The 15,691-nt window shown below is 37.7% G+C and overlaps 1 protein-coding gene across 1 annotated transcript in view; it reads left to right on the top strand.

Annotated features, from left to right (window-relative positions):
• Positions 1-15,691, top strand: part of pth1r (parathyroid hormone 1 receptor) — a 211,141-nt gene that overhangs the window by 132,157 nt on the left and 63,293 nt on the right. The gene's annotated exons all lie outside the window — the stretch shown is intronic.

The following is a 15,691-nucleotide window of genomic DNA, read 5'->3' on the forward strand; positions in this document are numbered from 1 at the left end:
TTGAGCCACAATACCCAGCAATATGTTTGGAGGAGAAAAGGTGAGGCCTTTAATCCCAGGAACACCACCCTACCGTCAAGCATGGTGGCGTTGGTATTATGCTCTGGGCCTGTTTTGCTGCCAATGGTACTGGTGCTTTACAGAGAGTAAATGGGACAATGAAAAAGGAGGATTACCTCCAAATTCTTCAGGACAACCTAAAATCATCAGCACGGAGGTTGGGTCTTGGCCGCAGTTGGGTGTTCCAACAGGACAATCACCCCCAAACACATGTTTAAAGTGGTAAAGGAATGGCTACATCAGGCTAGAATTAAGGTTTTACAATGGCCTTCCCAAGTCCTGACTTAAAGGCCTACTGAAACCCACTACTACCGACCACGCAGTCTGATAGTTTATATTTCAATGATGAAATCTTAACATTGCAACACATGCCAATACAGCCAGGTTAACTTATAAAATGCAATTTTAAATTTCCCGGGAAACTACCGGTTGAAAACATCTAGATATGATGACGTTTGCGCGTGACGTCAATGGTTGAAGCGGAAGAATTGGAACACATTGTATCCCAATACAAACAGCTCTGTTTTCATCGCAAAATTCCACAGTATTCTGGACATTTGTGTTGGTGAATCTTTTGCAATTTCTTTAATGAACAATGAAGACTGCAAAGAAGAAAGCTTTAGGTGGGATCGGTGTATTAGCGGCTGGCTGCAGCAACACAACCAGGAGGACTTTGAGTTGGATAACAGACGTGCTATCCGACGCTAGCCGCCGACCGCATCGATGATCGGGTGAAGTCCTTCGTCGCGCCGTCGACCGCTGGAACGCAGGTGAGCACGGGTGTTGATGAGCAGATGAGGGCTGGCGTAGGTGGATAGCTAATGTTTGTAGCATAGCTCTGTGAGGTCCCGTAGCTAAGTTAGCTTCAATGGCGTCGTTAGCAACAGCAACCTGTGACGTCACGCTACTTCCGGTACAGGCAAGGCTTTTTTTATCAGCGACCAAAAGTTGCGAAATTTATCGTCGATGTTCTCTACTAAATCCTTTCAGCAAAAATATGGCAATATCGCGAAATGATCAAGTACGACACATAGAATGAAACTGCTATCCCCGCTTAAATAAGAAAATTTCATTTCAGTAGGCCTTTAAACGTGTGGACAATGCTGAAGAAACAAGTCCATGTCAGAAAACCAACAAATTTAGCTGAACTGCACCAATGTTGTCAAGAGGAGTGGTCAAAAATTCAAGCAGAAGCTTGTGGATGGCTACCAAAAGCGCCTTATTGCAGTGAAACTTGCCAAGGGACATGTAACCAAATATTAACATTGCTGTATGTATACTTTTGACCCAGCAGATTTGGTCACATTTTCAGTAGACCCACAATAAATTCATAAAAGAACCAAACTTCATGAATGTTTTTTTGTGACCAACAAGTATGTGCTCCAATCACTTTATCACAGAAAAAATAAGAGTTGTAGAAATTATTGGAAACTCAAGACAGCCATGACATTATGTTCTTTACAAGTGTATGTAAACTTTTGACCACGACTGTAAGTCATTAAATGGATTTTGCGAAAATTAAAAAATAAAATTAAGCACTAAATACAATATCCAAAGGCGGTGAAAATGTTATACAATTGTAGGACTGGACTGATAGTAGTAAGTCAATCAACCGAACGGGTGAAATGAAAATGAACTCAATAACATTGATACATTACCACGTCTGTCTGAGTGTTTCTTTACTTCGGCTGCGGCTTTCAAATTGAAAGTGCTGCCTCTTTAGGGCAAAATGAAACTGCTCTCAGGCTGCAAACTTTGCCATTCTTTGGTCACGGTCGGCGTGAAGTGTGACATCATGTCATGTTAATAAGGAAGCTGAGCTTGTTTCATACACGACTCCTTTATTTCAGTCTGCAAATCAACACATGAGCTAACTTGGCTAACATTACCAGTTCGTGTGACGCAGGCACCTCCTACACTGCAAAAACTGAAATCTAAGTAAGATTAAATATCTCAAATAAGGGTGATATTTGCTTATTTTCTGTCTGAGAAGATAATTCTTCTCACTAAGCAGATTTTATGTTAGAGTGTTTTACTTGTTTTAAGGGTTTTGGTCCTAAATGATCTCAGTAAGATATTACAGCTTGTTGCTGAGATTTTAAGACCTATATTGAGTAAAACATGCTTGAAACTAGAATATCAACTGTTGCAAAGCTGTGTCATCAAGTATAAAACTACTTTTTTAAAGTAATAATTTGTTATTTCAAGCATGAAAAAAAAATCATGACTTTGACACATTTGTGTCTCATGATTAAAACAGATGACAGCCAAATGGACTTTGCTGTTTTATTTTCAATGAAACAATAGAAAATACATACTCATATAGTAGTACACTTGTTATTAGTGAGAATATACTTATTTTAAGGTATTTTTGGTTTCACTGAGGTTAGCTAATTTTACTTGTTTTGGAAAGTCTTGACAAGCCAAATGTTCTTGTTCTATTGGCAGATAATTTTGCTTAGTTCAAATAAAATACCCCTAATTTTTTTTTTTTTTATTCTTGTTTTTGAACACTGACTTTTTGCAGTGTACAAAACAATTCTCACAAGACCACAACTCTTATTTTCTGACATTCCTACAGTAAATCAGTAAAAGTTCCTTCAGCCGCCCGAGATTTTTTACACATTTTGCTCTCTACTGTACCCGTTTTAAACAACCGTGAGGGTGTAAAATACATTTAATTCAAGACGTTAAATTGACTCATCTTATTTGTAATAATACATTTAAAGGATACACATGATGTGTCTTTTTCTAAAATGTATAAATCTATTTCCAAGCTCATGCCTATATTTGCATTCCTAGAATGATGTTATTCCCGAGTGCGGCCACCGCTGCTGCTCACTGCTCCCCTCACCTCCCAGGGGTTGGAACAAGGTGATGGGTCAAATGCAGAGAGTAATTTCACCACACCTAGTGTGTGTGTGTGACTATCAGTGGTACTATAACTTTAACTTAATGTATTATTCAATGAAGTCTTTTAACAAATGTTTGAATTGTATCCTGATTAAAAAAGTACCCTATTATAAATAAGGCATATTTTCAGAGGATATGCATTTCTACAGCATGTTTTAAAGAAATAACATATTAAAAAATGACTTCTGAGTATATTATATTGATCAACTTATTATTATTTTGTGGGGGCAATAGAGGCGTATTAGATTGTTGGGATTTTTGGATGTTTACTTACAACCGAGAATGCATAAACAAAGAAAAGCATATGTGTTTTTGCCTTACATAAAGATGGTGAAAAAATTCCAACAAAAACTTCAGATCTCCTTTAATGTACAGTATCTTCTACATCCTGTGAACGTGCTGATACCGTGGCGAAAGCGAGAAAATGAATACATGTCGGGAAAATGCAAATTTCTGCAAAAGTGTCTGGATGGCTAACTTTTTAAGGTAAACCCGGAGAGGCGTTCCGCAGCTTGTGCAAAAGGACTCAAAAAGTTGCTCAATGTGCATCAATGCGGTAAAATCACACATGCTACTAGCTATCACAAGTCGGCCATTAAAGGCAGGCCGCAGTTAACAATGTCAAATTTCTTTTGGCGTGACCAACAAAGCAACTTCTGCTGTCACCTCCAAAACTGTCAGCTGCCGTAAAAAAATGAATACATTTGGGCTGTCAAGTGATTACTTTTTTAAATCAGATTATTCACACTCTAAACCTGGGATTAATCATTTAAATCACAGGATATTATTTGCTTGCATAAATAAAATTTGCTGAAGAAATCCCCCCAATATTTGTGTACAAATGCAATTTGGTGGTCAGAATGTCATACAAGAACGTTTTCTAAATGTTTTACTGAACTGCAAGTCATTGATTTGCTCAAAACTTGGTGAAAATTAGTATAGTAAAAATTACGTGCGCATTTTGAGAGTCTTTGCAGCTCCTGCAAACAAGGTACAGTTACTAATCAATAATGTAGTAAACACACTAGAGATGTCCGATAATGGCTTTTTTGCAGATATCCGATATTCCGATATTGTCCAACTCTTAATTACAGATTCTGATATCAACCGACACCGATATATATAGTCGTGGAATCAACACATTATTATGCCTAATTTTGTTTTGATGCCCCGCTGGATGCATTAAACAATCTAACAAGGTTTTCCAAAATAAATCAACTCAAGTTATGGAAAAAAATGCCAACATGGCACTGCCATATTTATTATTGAAGTCACAAAGTCCATTATTTTTTTTAACATGCCTCAAAACAGCAGCTTGGAATTTGGGACATGCTCTCCCTGAGAGAGCATGAGGAGGTTGAGGTGGGCGTGGTTGGGGGGGGGGGGGGGGGGGCGTTGGTTGAGGAGGGGGGGTAGGGGGTGGCGGGGCGGTGTATATTGTAGTATCCCAGAAGAGTTAGTGCTGCAAGGGTTTCTGGGTATTTGTTCTGTTGCGTTTATGTTGTGTTACGGTGCGGATGTTCTCCCGAAATGTGTTTGTCATTCTAGTTTGGTGTGGGTTCACAGCGTGGCACATATTTGTAACAGTGTTAAAGTTGTTTACACGGCAACCCTCAGTGTGACCTGTATGGCTGTTGAGCAAGTATAACTTGCATTCACTTGTGTGTGTGTAAAGCTGTAGATATTATGTGACTGTGCCGGCACGCAAAAGCAGTTTAAGGTTTATTGGCGCTCTGTACTTCTCCCTACGTCCGTAAGTCATAAATTTTACTTTTCGAAACCGATACCGATAATTTTGAAACTGATACAGATAATTTCCGATATTACATTTTAAAGCATTTATCGGCCGATAATATCGGCAGTCCGATATTATCGGACATCTCTAAAACACACTCATAAACAACTTAACATTGTGCACCATTTACTCTTCTTTAGTTTAAACAGTTGTTGAAACAAACAAGTTTGTTTACCTTTTTCAGATGACTGATATTTTTTTTCGGCACGATGTGACCCCGGCTTGTTGTGATTACTTACAGAAATCCAATGTTCTCCAGGAGGCGAAATAAATTCACAACCATTCTGTAGTTGCAAGTTGATGCTCTTTGTTTGTGTAGTACAGTCGGTTCATCCTTGCTGTAATTGTGCCTCTCCAAGGTGTTGTTGACTGACAGCACCCGTCACTGCTCGCTGAGGACGGCGACTGCTGCCTGCTTTCACCTCAGAGTCTCCAAGACACAAAAAAGTAATTCGATTTGTCGCTCGTTGCTCGTTGCCAACACTATCGGCGCCATGCTCGAGTATGTGTTTCGCTTTAAGATGGTAGTTTAAACTTGATGTGTGCCAATGATAAGAACGTTTGCAGCAGCAATACCAACAAGTTACACTAGTTGTATCTAAAGTTCTGTTTTGAAGTGAATAATCATCATTGATATTTAATAACGCAATACTTTATTTTCATTAATCACATGCGTTAACCCATTAAAGTTGACCGCCCTAAAATAAATACAAAACACTCTCAGATGAAACAGTCTTGTGAGTCAATTCTAATTCACTAGATGGTAGCAGTTAATGTAAACATTTCAACTATTCAATATTATATCATTGTCAAATACTTACAATTGTGTGTATGCAGACAGTTGTAAACTTTTGACTATGTATTATTTGCAGTAGGACATGGCATTAAAACATTTGGTAACACTTTAGTATGGGGAACATATGAACCATTAATTAGTTGCTTATTAAAGGCCTACTCAAATGATTTTCAAACGGGGATAGCAGATCCATTCTATGTGTCATACTTGATCATTTCGCGATATTGCCATATTTTTGCTGAAAGGATTTAGTAGAGAACATCGACGATAAAGTTCGCAACTTTTGGTCGCTGATAAAAAAAGCCTTGCCTGTACCGGAAGTAGCGTGACGTCACAGGTTGAAAGGCTCCTCACATTTCCCCATTGTTTACACCAACAGCGAGAGCGATTCGGACCGAGAAAGCGACGATTACCCCATTAATTTGAGCCAGGATGAAAGATTCGTGGATGAAGAACGTGTGAGTGAAGGACTAGAGTGCAGTGCAGGACGCATCTTTTTTCGCTCTGACCGTAACTTAGGTACAAGCTCGCTCATTGGATTCCACACTCTCTCCTTTTTCTATTGTGGATCACGGATTTGTATTTTAAACCACCTCGGATACTATATCCTCTTGAAAATGAGAGTCGAGAACGCGAAATGGACATTCACTCACAGTGACTTTTATCTCCACGACAATACATCGGCGAAGCACTTTACCTACGGAGCTAACGTGATAGCATCGGGCTTAAATGCAGATAGAAACAAAAGAAATAAACCCCTGACTGGAAGGATAGACAGAAAATCAACAATACTATTAAACTTTGTACATGTATCTACACGGTTAATGCTTTCCAGCCTAGCGAAGCTTAACAATGCTGTTGCTAACGACGCCATTGAAGCTAACTTAGCAACGGGACCTCACAGAGCTATGCTAAAAACATTAGCTATCCACCTACGCCAGCCAGCCCTCATCTGTTCATCAACACCCGTGCTCACCTGCATTCCAGCGATCGACGGAGCGACGAAGGACTTCACCCGATCATCGATGCGGTCGGCGGCTAGCGTCGGATAGCGCGTCTGCAATCCAAGTCAAAGTTCTCCTGGTTGTGTTGCTGTAGCCAGCCGCTAATACACCGATCCCACCTAAAGCTTTCTTTTTTGCAGTCTTCATTGTTCATTAAACAAATTGCAAAAGATTCACCAACACCGATGTCCAGAATACTGTGGAATTTTGTGATGAAAACCGAGCTTTTTGTATTGGATACAATGTGTCCGAATACTTCTGTTTCAACGATTGACGTCACGCGCAAACGTCATCATACATAGACGTTTTCAACCGGAAGTTTAGCGGGAAATTTAAAATTGCACTTTATAAGTTAACCCGGCCGTATTGGCATGTGTTGCAATGTTAAGATTTCATCATTGATATATAAACTATCAGACTGCGTGGTCGGTAGTAGTGGGTTTCAGTAGGCCTTTAACATAGGGTTAGGGTTATGGTTAGGGTAAGGGTTAGGGTTAGGGTAAGTGTTAGGGTTAGAGGTTAGGGGTTAGGGTTGGGGTTGGGGTTAGGAAAGACTCTTAGTTAATGGCTTACTGGTTGTATAACAAGGCCATGCAGAATAAGGCATTATTAAGTACTTAAAAAGTACTTAATAATGACTAATTATCAGCCAATATGTTACTAATTTGCATGTTAATAAGCAACTAGCTAATGGTTGATATGTTCCCCATACTAAAGTGTTACCAAACATTTTTAAGTGGCACTAAAACAACATTAAAAAGGATTGAATTAGATGTGTTGATACCTGTAGAAACCGTAAAAGAATTATAGTCCTTTTCACACTATTTGTACACCATTCTGTAATCTATAATTTAAAAAAATCCATCCTTTTTTTCACCATTCTGTATTATGTACGATTCCTCTGCAGCCTTGCTAGAAAAGGTTTTCTTCCGGCATGATTTCAGCTGCATGGATGATTGGTCATAAAGACTCACAGTCGGTGCTCCACTTCACTGCTTTCATCGCTCATGCTGATCAAACTCAAGTTGGACCTCCAGGATATCGAAATTCTCTTTTTTTTTTTTCTAAACTTGCTGCAGTATAACCTTGCAGGGCATCTTAGATTGGCATGTACTGTAGGGCCCATGTGATATTCCAAATTCATCTTGTTGTGCTTTAAATGGAACTATTATGGCAGTTTTCAGTCGAGTGATCCGCGCGCACTTTGGGGAGATAGAAGCGGCAACAAGTGCTGAGATAAACGGAAACAATGTAAACAAGTTTTTAGTTTTAGCAGGAAGTAAACAACATCTTGATAGAACAAAAGCTTTCAGTCTACAGTATTAAAGAGTAGGGCCCTGTGAATTGTTTTTGTCCCCCTAAATTCTACTTTGACACAATTTGTACATTCAATCAAATCAAACATTATTTATGTATCACTTTTCATGCACAGGCTAATTGACACACCAAGTGCTTTATACCAGTAAAAAAAAAGAAGAAGAAAACCCACAATGGCGTTGATGAAAAACGCCACCCTTGTATGAGGTGACAAATGTAAAAGTCCAGTCACACTTTTCTAGCAGATATATTTCTCACATTTAGCTCACTTTTCTCACATTAAACTTATTTTCATCACATTGAATCCATCCATCCATCCATCTTCTTCCGCTTATCCGAGGTCGGGTCGCGGGGGCAGCAGCCTAAGCAGGGAAACCCAGACTTCCCTCTCCCCAGCCACTTCGTCCAGCTCCTCCCGGGGGATCCCGAGGCGTTCCCAGGCCAGCCGGGAGACATAGTCTTCCCAACGTGTCCTGGGTCTTCCCCGCGGCCTCCTACCGGTCGGACGTGCCCTAAACACCTCCCTAGGGAGGCGTTCGGGTGGCATCCTGACCAGATGCCCGAACCACCTCATCTGGCTCCTCTCGATGTGGAGGAGCAGCGGCTTTACTTTGAGCTCCCCCCGGATGGCAGAGCTTCTCACCCTATCTCTAAGGGAGAGCCCCGCCACCCGGCGGAGGAAACTCATTTCGTCCGCTTGTACCCGTGATCTTGTCCTTTCGGTCATAACCAAAAGCTCATGACCATAGGTCATTGAAGTTTAAATTAAATGTTGACTTTAAATGTTAAATCTAAATCTAAAATCTAAATATGTTAAAGCAAAATGTTAAATCTAAATCTAAATTTGAAATCTAAACCTGAATGTTAAATCTAAATCTAAGTGTCAATCCTGAACCTAAATGTTAAATCCAAATCTAAATGTAATATCTAAATGTTGAATATAAACCTAAATGCTTTATCTAAATATACATATCACATCTAAATCTTAAATATAAAAATGTAATTATAAATTATAAATATCTAAATGTTAAATCTAAACCTAAATTATGCATTTGTTAAATCTAAATGTTAAACCTAAACTTAAATATTAAATATACATCTTAAATAGAAACATAAATGTGAGTGCTAAATGTTAAATCTAAATGTCAAGTCTAAATGTTAAATTTAAATCAAAATGTGAAACCTAAACAAAGTGGAACTGCACTTTTTTTGGAAGTTTCACATCATTCACAATCATTATAAAAGACATGACAACAGACGGATTTTTTTTTAAATTGCATTCTAACTTGTAAACATGCGTAAATAAAAGTTTGCTTGCAGTGGTGACAGTGGGTGGTCCTCTATTTCGTCCATAAAATCCAATAAATAGCCATCCAAACACCGCGAAAAATACTCCATTTACATTTCGGGATTTACATATTAACCAAGTATTAGTCAATTTTTATTATAAGAGCGAAGTTTATTGTAGATCATAAATGATGCCTCTCACCTGGACAGAAAAAGTCTGAGGACGTATTCCGACAAGTTGGTACACTTGGACAGCCATTTAGGACCCGGAAATGGTGAGAACGACATGAAAAGACGTTTGGCTCACTTCCGCGTTTGACAATAAATGGAATTGATTCTTACACCAAGGCAGTTTGCAAAAAAAGGAGCTTATTGACTGCATCATCAGACTACAACAGCAGACGCGCAAAGTACTTTGTGTAAATATTTATCATATATGGATAATCCGCTGACTTCAATTGAACAGGCGTCATCCTGCAGTCCGCACGTATCGCTTATGTTTGACTGCCATCTACTGGTCACACTCATCATTACACCGAATACCAAATAAAATTGCTTTGAGGTCGGTAATCACTACCAGAATTAATCTGTACATTGGGCACACTTTTGAGAAAATGAAAGGAATCCATTGTGCTTCGTTGTCCGAAAAATTTGGTAATATAAAACAAATATAAATTAGATTAAACCTATTTTGAAATGTGTAAAAGTTAAATGTAAAAAATATACATAAACACAAAATAGCAAGAATATTAGTAATAATAACAGCAATAAATAAAATAGAAAATAAAAGCTTGCAAATTAATAACCTAAGAAGAGTTCAAAATCATCAATAAAAAGCATGATTAAAAAGGTGTGCCTTTAAACTTTTTTTGTTTAAATATTAACAGTCTCTGCAGTCCTGAGGCTCCCGGGCAGCTGTTCCTCATTAAAGATGCTATAACTAATACACATCAGTGTGTGCTGATCTATTTTTACATAATAGTTATGGTAGTATTTGTGTAAAAGGTGACAAAGCAAATAGTTGTTACTGTTATATCTAATATACCTCATTAAAAATGCATTCATTTAATTTTCAGAACTTTTTGAGGGCCAAAAATTGGGCTGTGAGGCAAAAATGGCCCAAGGACCGCACTTTGAACACCCCTGATTTATATTTAACTTACCAATATATTGTGTGTGCTTTTTGTCTCGGTAGATAAAATGTCTGCTAAATAAATGCAAAACTCCTTACATTTATTGATATATTATTTGACAATTTTGCCCAGTATTTCAAGTCAAAGAATAATAATGATGTGACATAACATACCAATAAATGCCTTAAAGGCGAACTATTAAGCAACACTTTTCTTACCTATTGGTACCTGTTTTTGTGTAGTTGGGTTCTGCATAAGTCCCGAAAATTTGAAATAAAAACCATTGAGGCATGGCGTAGATCAGGGGCGTCCAAACTTTTTCCACTGAGGGCCGTACACGGAAAAACTTGAGCATGCGGGGGCCATTTTGATATTTTTCATTTTCAAACCTTAACAAAATATATGGATTTTTTTTTTTTTAACCTTTAGGGCTCCCGGGGACTATAAAGGGTCTCAGTCATTAAACTGTTAAAAATAAGTCAAATTATTATTTTTTTTTTAATTTAACGCTTACTGTAAATCTCTATATCAACTTGAGGTTGATATAAAGTAAAAAAAAAAAAAAGGTTTTCTGTCAAAGACAACTTTGTTTTTTATAGTAAAACTGAAATATGCAGTATTTAGTAATTAGAGCCCTAAAAGATCAATAATGCAGGACACCATTGATTTTAATTATTTAATATTTTTGAGTAATCACAGTGAAAAGTTAAATAAGATCCTACTAAATATATTTGGGATCCAAAAGGTCCCCCACTCATAAAGTGATACATTTTTATTAGGTTTTTTTTTAACTTTTAACACTTAAATTACGAGATCAACTTCAGATATATCTGTCGATTTTACATTTGAACTATTATTTTGTTTGTTTTATGCTCTTTTGTCGAATAAAACTTTGATGTTTTTTTATGGCAACCACACAATATATGCAATATTTTTTCCACATAAAACATTTTAAAGTGATATTTTTTAACTAATAATTCATTATAACATAGATTTTTATTTTTTTTATTTTTTTTAGCAATAGCAAAAAAAAGAAAAATAAACAAAGACAAAAAAAAAACAGCCTGCATGGCAGCTTTGTGTCAACATTGCAACTTTTTCTTGTTAGATTTCACCTCATTCCACTTTTTTAAAATGTTTTTTTAAATTTTTGCAATATTATCAATTTTGCAATTTTTGCAGAATGTGTGGCGGGCCGGTAAACAATTAGCTGCGGGCCGTAAATGGCCCCCGGGCCACACTTTGGACACCCCTGGCGTAGATACTATAAAAAAATATTTGGCATAGACTTAGACTTAGACAAACTTTATTCATCCACAAGGGAAATTGACCTCTCCCTAAGACTGTGAAAATTACGAGTGAAGGAAGACTTTCTACTTTTAGGCTGTCAATCAACATGTTCTTGTCTCAAAATGCCACACAAGAGAACAACATGCAATAACTGACTTGAATAATATTCGGCTCTATTTTTTCTACATCATGCTCTTAAACTGAAGAAATAACCCATACACACAATTCTGTGATCATATTGTAATGTAATCATAACATATGATGCACGTCACCATTTAAAAGGACATGCACTTTTATTTCCAATTACTGTAGAATTGTTTACCATGTGATTGGAGGGTAAATAACGTTTAGTTATCCTAAATAACAAAAAGAGCACATCAGCATGTCAAGTACATACACTGCCCGCAGGTCATGCCTTGTTTTGTGTTGGCTATAGCTTTCTTATATTTGAGGTCTATTTCTGTTGACAGGGCTTCTTCCCTCTTCAGTTACCCGTTCTCGTCATTAGAAGCGCTGATCAATTTCACCTGCCTCTGATTAGTGATCAGGGGGCTCACTTGCTCCTGACCGCAAATAAGAGAGCTTCAAATACCCGCGTCGCTCGCAGGTCCATTGTTCGCCGCTGGCCACAATTACGTCGGTTCTCTTTGTTCTTCTTTTTAGGTTCTGTGCTGTGTTCCACAATTTCTAAGTTATCACTTAAGCTTCTCGTCCACTTCTCAGTGGCACGCTTTGTTTTGTATCTTGCCCTATTAGATGAAAAGACTCTTACCTGCACGCTGCTTCTGCCACTTCCCGTCTTTTGGCATCCTGGTGACACAACCATCGCTACAACGCAACAATCTTGTCTTTTTTTTATTCTTCCTCCAAACGAGCCGTTTGGAATTAGCCACATGTGTGACGTTCTTTCCATCGCTGACGTGAGCGGCTATCTCCATATATGGTAAAGTTTCAGCCAAAGGGCTTTGCGCGAGTCCGCCATTGTAGTCAATAAACTCCTTCTTTTTGTCTAGCTCGGTTGGTAGAGTGGCCGTGCCAGCAACTTGAGGGTTCCAGGATCAATCCCAGCTTCTGCCATCTTAGTCACTGCCGTTGTGTCCTTGGGCAAGACACTTTACCCATCTGCTCCCAGTGCCACCCACATTGGTTTAAATGTAACTTTGCTATTGGGTTTCACTATGTAAAGCGCTTTGAGTCACTAGAGAAAAGCGCTATATAAATATAATTCACTTCACTAATGTGCATGTACGAGCAGACTGGCTCGTACATGCACATGCATCCTCCATTATTGCCATTTCTAATATAAATTAGCATACAGTTCGAACTTATACATGTCAGTAGACTCCGAATGGAAGCGCTAAAAACTACAACATGGCTGGCGAGGAGAAGACACGGTCAAAATGGAGGCACGTAAATAGGACCAGCCCACAAAATGGCAAATACGGATGAGACGGTCAGAAAGCGGCTTGAAGATGGTCTGTAAAACAAAATCTATGCAAAATGTTGACCAAAGAACCACCATTACATGTTATGTAGACTACAAGGAAAAGTTTTAAACGTAGAAACAAATATATACCCTATTTTCCGGACTATAAGGCGCACTTAAAATCTTTTTTTTTTCTCAAAACTCAATAGTGCGCCTTATAACCCGGTGCGCCTAATGTATGGAATAATTTTGGTTTTGCTTACCGACCTCGAAGCAATTTTATTTGGAACATTGTGTAATGATAATTGTGACCAGTTGATGGCAGTCAAACATAAGAGATACATGTAGACTGCACTATGACGGCAATATGACTCAAGTAAACAACACCAACATTTTATATGTTCCATTGAAAATATAGAACATTACACACGGCGCTCAAAAATCTATCAAAATGTTTTAGTACGACTTTGGTAAGCTATGAAGCCGCACCGCTTGATGGAATGTCGGCGCATTAAACATATGAGTATTATTATGGTGTGTGTATAAGGTAAGACATATTATCTGGCATTTGGTTTGGCAATATTATGCAAAAGTAACTTTTCTTACCTCTGGTACCTGCTGATCTGTATTTGGAATCTGCATAATTCCTGAAAAATCCGCCTTTGTAGTCCACGCCGACACCGTAGTCGATAAGCTTCTTCTTTTACTCTATCTTCTTGTTATGGGACGTTCATCTTCCACTGTTGCCATTTCTAATATAAAGTAGTGTAAAGTTCTTACTTATATCGGTCAGTAAACTCGCCATGAAAGCGCTAAAACATACCGGTGTAGTGAGTTAACATTATTCACCCAAGAAACTTTAGTTATTAGAGAGTTCCGGTCGGACGTTTTTTCACAGGACACATTTCTGGCCTTGTTATTTCTGGATGAGGAAATGCTGCTCCGTTATTGATTTAGTGAAGTCTGAATGTCATTAAAACAGTTAGCTCCATCTTTTGACACGTCTTCCACTCCCGTCCTTGCATGCTACACCGCTACAACAAAGATGACGGGGAGAAAACGCTGCCGAAGGTGAGCCACGTAAATAAGACCGCCCACAAAACGGCGCATCTGGAAGGGACTGTCAGAAAACGGCTTGAAAATGATCTGTAAAACATAATCTATGCAACATTTTGACCAAATAACCACCATTACATGTTATGTAGACCACAAGGAAGTGTTTTACATTTAGAAAAAAAATAATAATAATATGAGTCCTTTAATGCGCCCTATAATCCAGTGCGCCTTAGATATGAAAAAAAGATCGAAAATAGACCGTGCGCCCTATGGTCTGGGAAATACGGTATACAAACCCCGTTTCCATATGAGTTGGGAAATTGTGTTAGATGTAAATATAAATGGAACACAATGATTTGCAAATCCTTTTCAACCCATATTCAATTGAATGCACTACAAAGACAAGATATTTGATGTTCAGGATTCGGAAAATGATATAGATCCAGATACAAATTTTTTCTCCCACATCAGTAATAATTGTTTTTATTATACAGATGATCAATATGATAGCAACATTAAATGTGATAACAAATTGTCAATTATTCATTTTAATAGCAGAGTCTTTTATGCAAACTACAACAACATTAAGAACTTTTTGGAACACATCAACGAACCCTTCAAAGTGATTGCTGTCACAGAAACATGGATTGATGATAAAAAAGGAATAGATTTTGATCTGGAAGGATATGAACTAAACTACACTACCGTTCAAAAGTTTGGGGTCACATTGAAATGTCCTTATTTTTGAAGGAAAAGCACTGTACTTTTCAATGAAGATAACTTTAAACTAGTCTTAACTTTAAAGAAATACACTCTATACATTGCTAATGTGGTAAATGACTATTCTAGCTGCAAATGTCTGGTTTTTGGTGCAATATCTACATAGGTGTATAGAGGCCCATTTCCAGCAACTATCACTCCAGTGTTCTAATGGTACAATGTGTTTGCTCATTGGCTCAGAAGGCTAATTGATGATTAGAAAACCCTTGTGCAATCATGTTCACACATCTGAAAACAGTTTAGCTCGTTACAGAAGCTACACAACTGACCTTCCTTTTAGCAGATTGAGTTTCTGGAGCATCACATTTGTGGGGTCAATTAAACGCTCAAAATGGCCAGAAAAAGAGAACTTTCATCTGAAACTCGACAGTCTATTCTTGTTCTTAGAAATGAAGGCTATTCCACAAAATTGTTTGGGCAACCCCAAACTTTTGAACGGTAGTGTACATCAACAGAAACAACAAAAATGGAGGAGGAGTAGCTGTGTACGTGATGAAGAACCTGAAATATGCACGTACAACACTTAAGACCTTCAGTATATCAGTATGTGGAATTAAATTATGGAATGGATTAAGCAAAGCAATCAAACAATGTACTAATATGATCCACTTCAAGAAACTCTTCAAATTTAAAGTGTTTACAAATTACAAAGAAAAATACTGAATTTTCTTAATTCATCCATTCTTTCACTCTCAAAATAATCTTACTTATCTCATCATATGAAATGTAACTTACTTCACCAATTATTATTTTTATTATTGTTTTAATTATTGTGATTACTTATGGAGTATATTGTGAATAAATTGAAAACAGGAAGTGAACAAAAGTTTTAGC

This window comes from Entelurus aequoreus, linkage group LG16 (assembly GCF_033978785.1).
Source record: "Entelurus aequoreus isolate RoL-2023_Sb linkage group LG16, RoL_Eaeq_v1.1, whole genome shotgun sequence".
Classification (NCBI taxonomy): Eukaryota; Metazoa; Chordata; class Actinopteri; order Syngnathiformes; family Syngnathidae; genus Entelurus; species Entelurus aequoreus.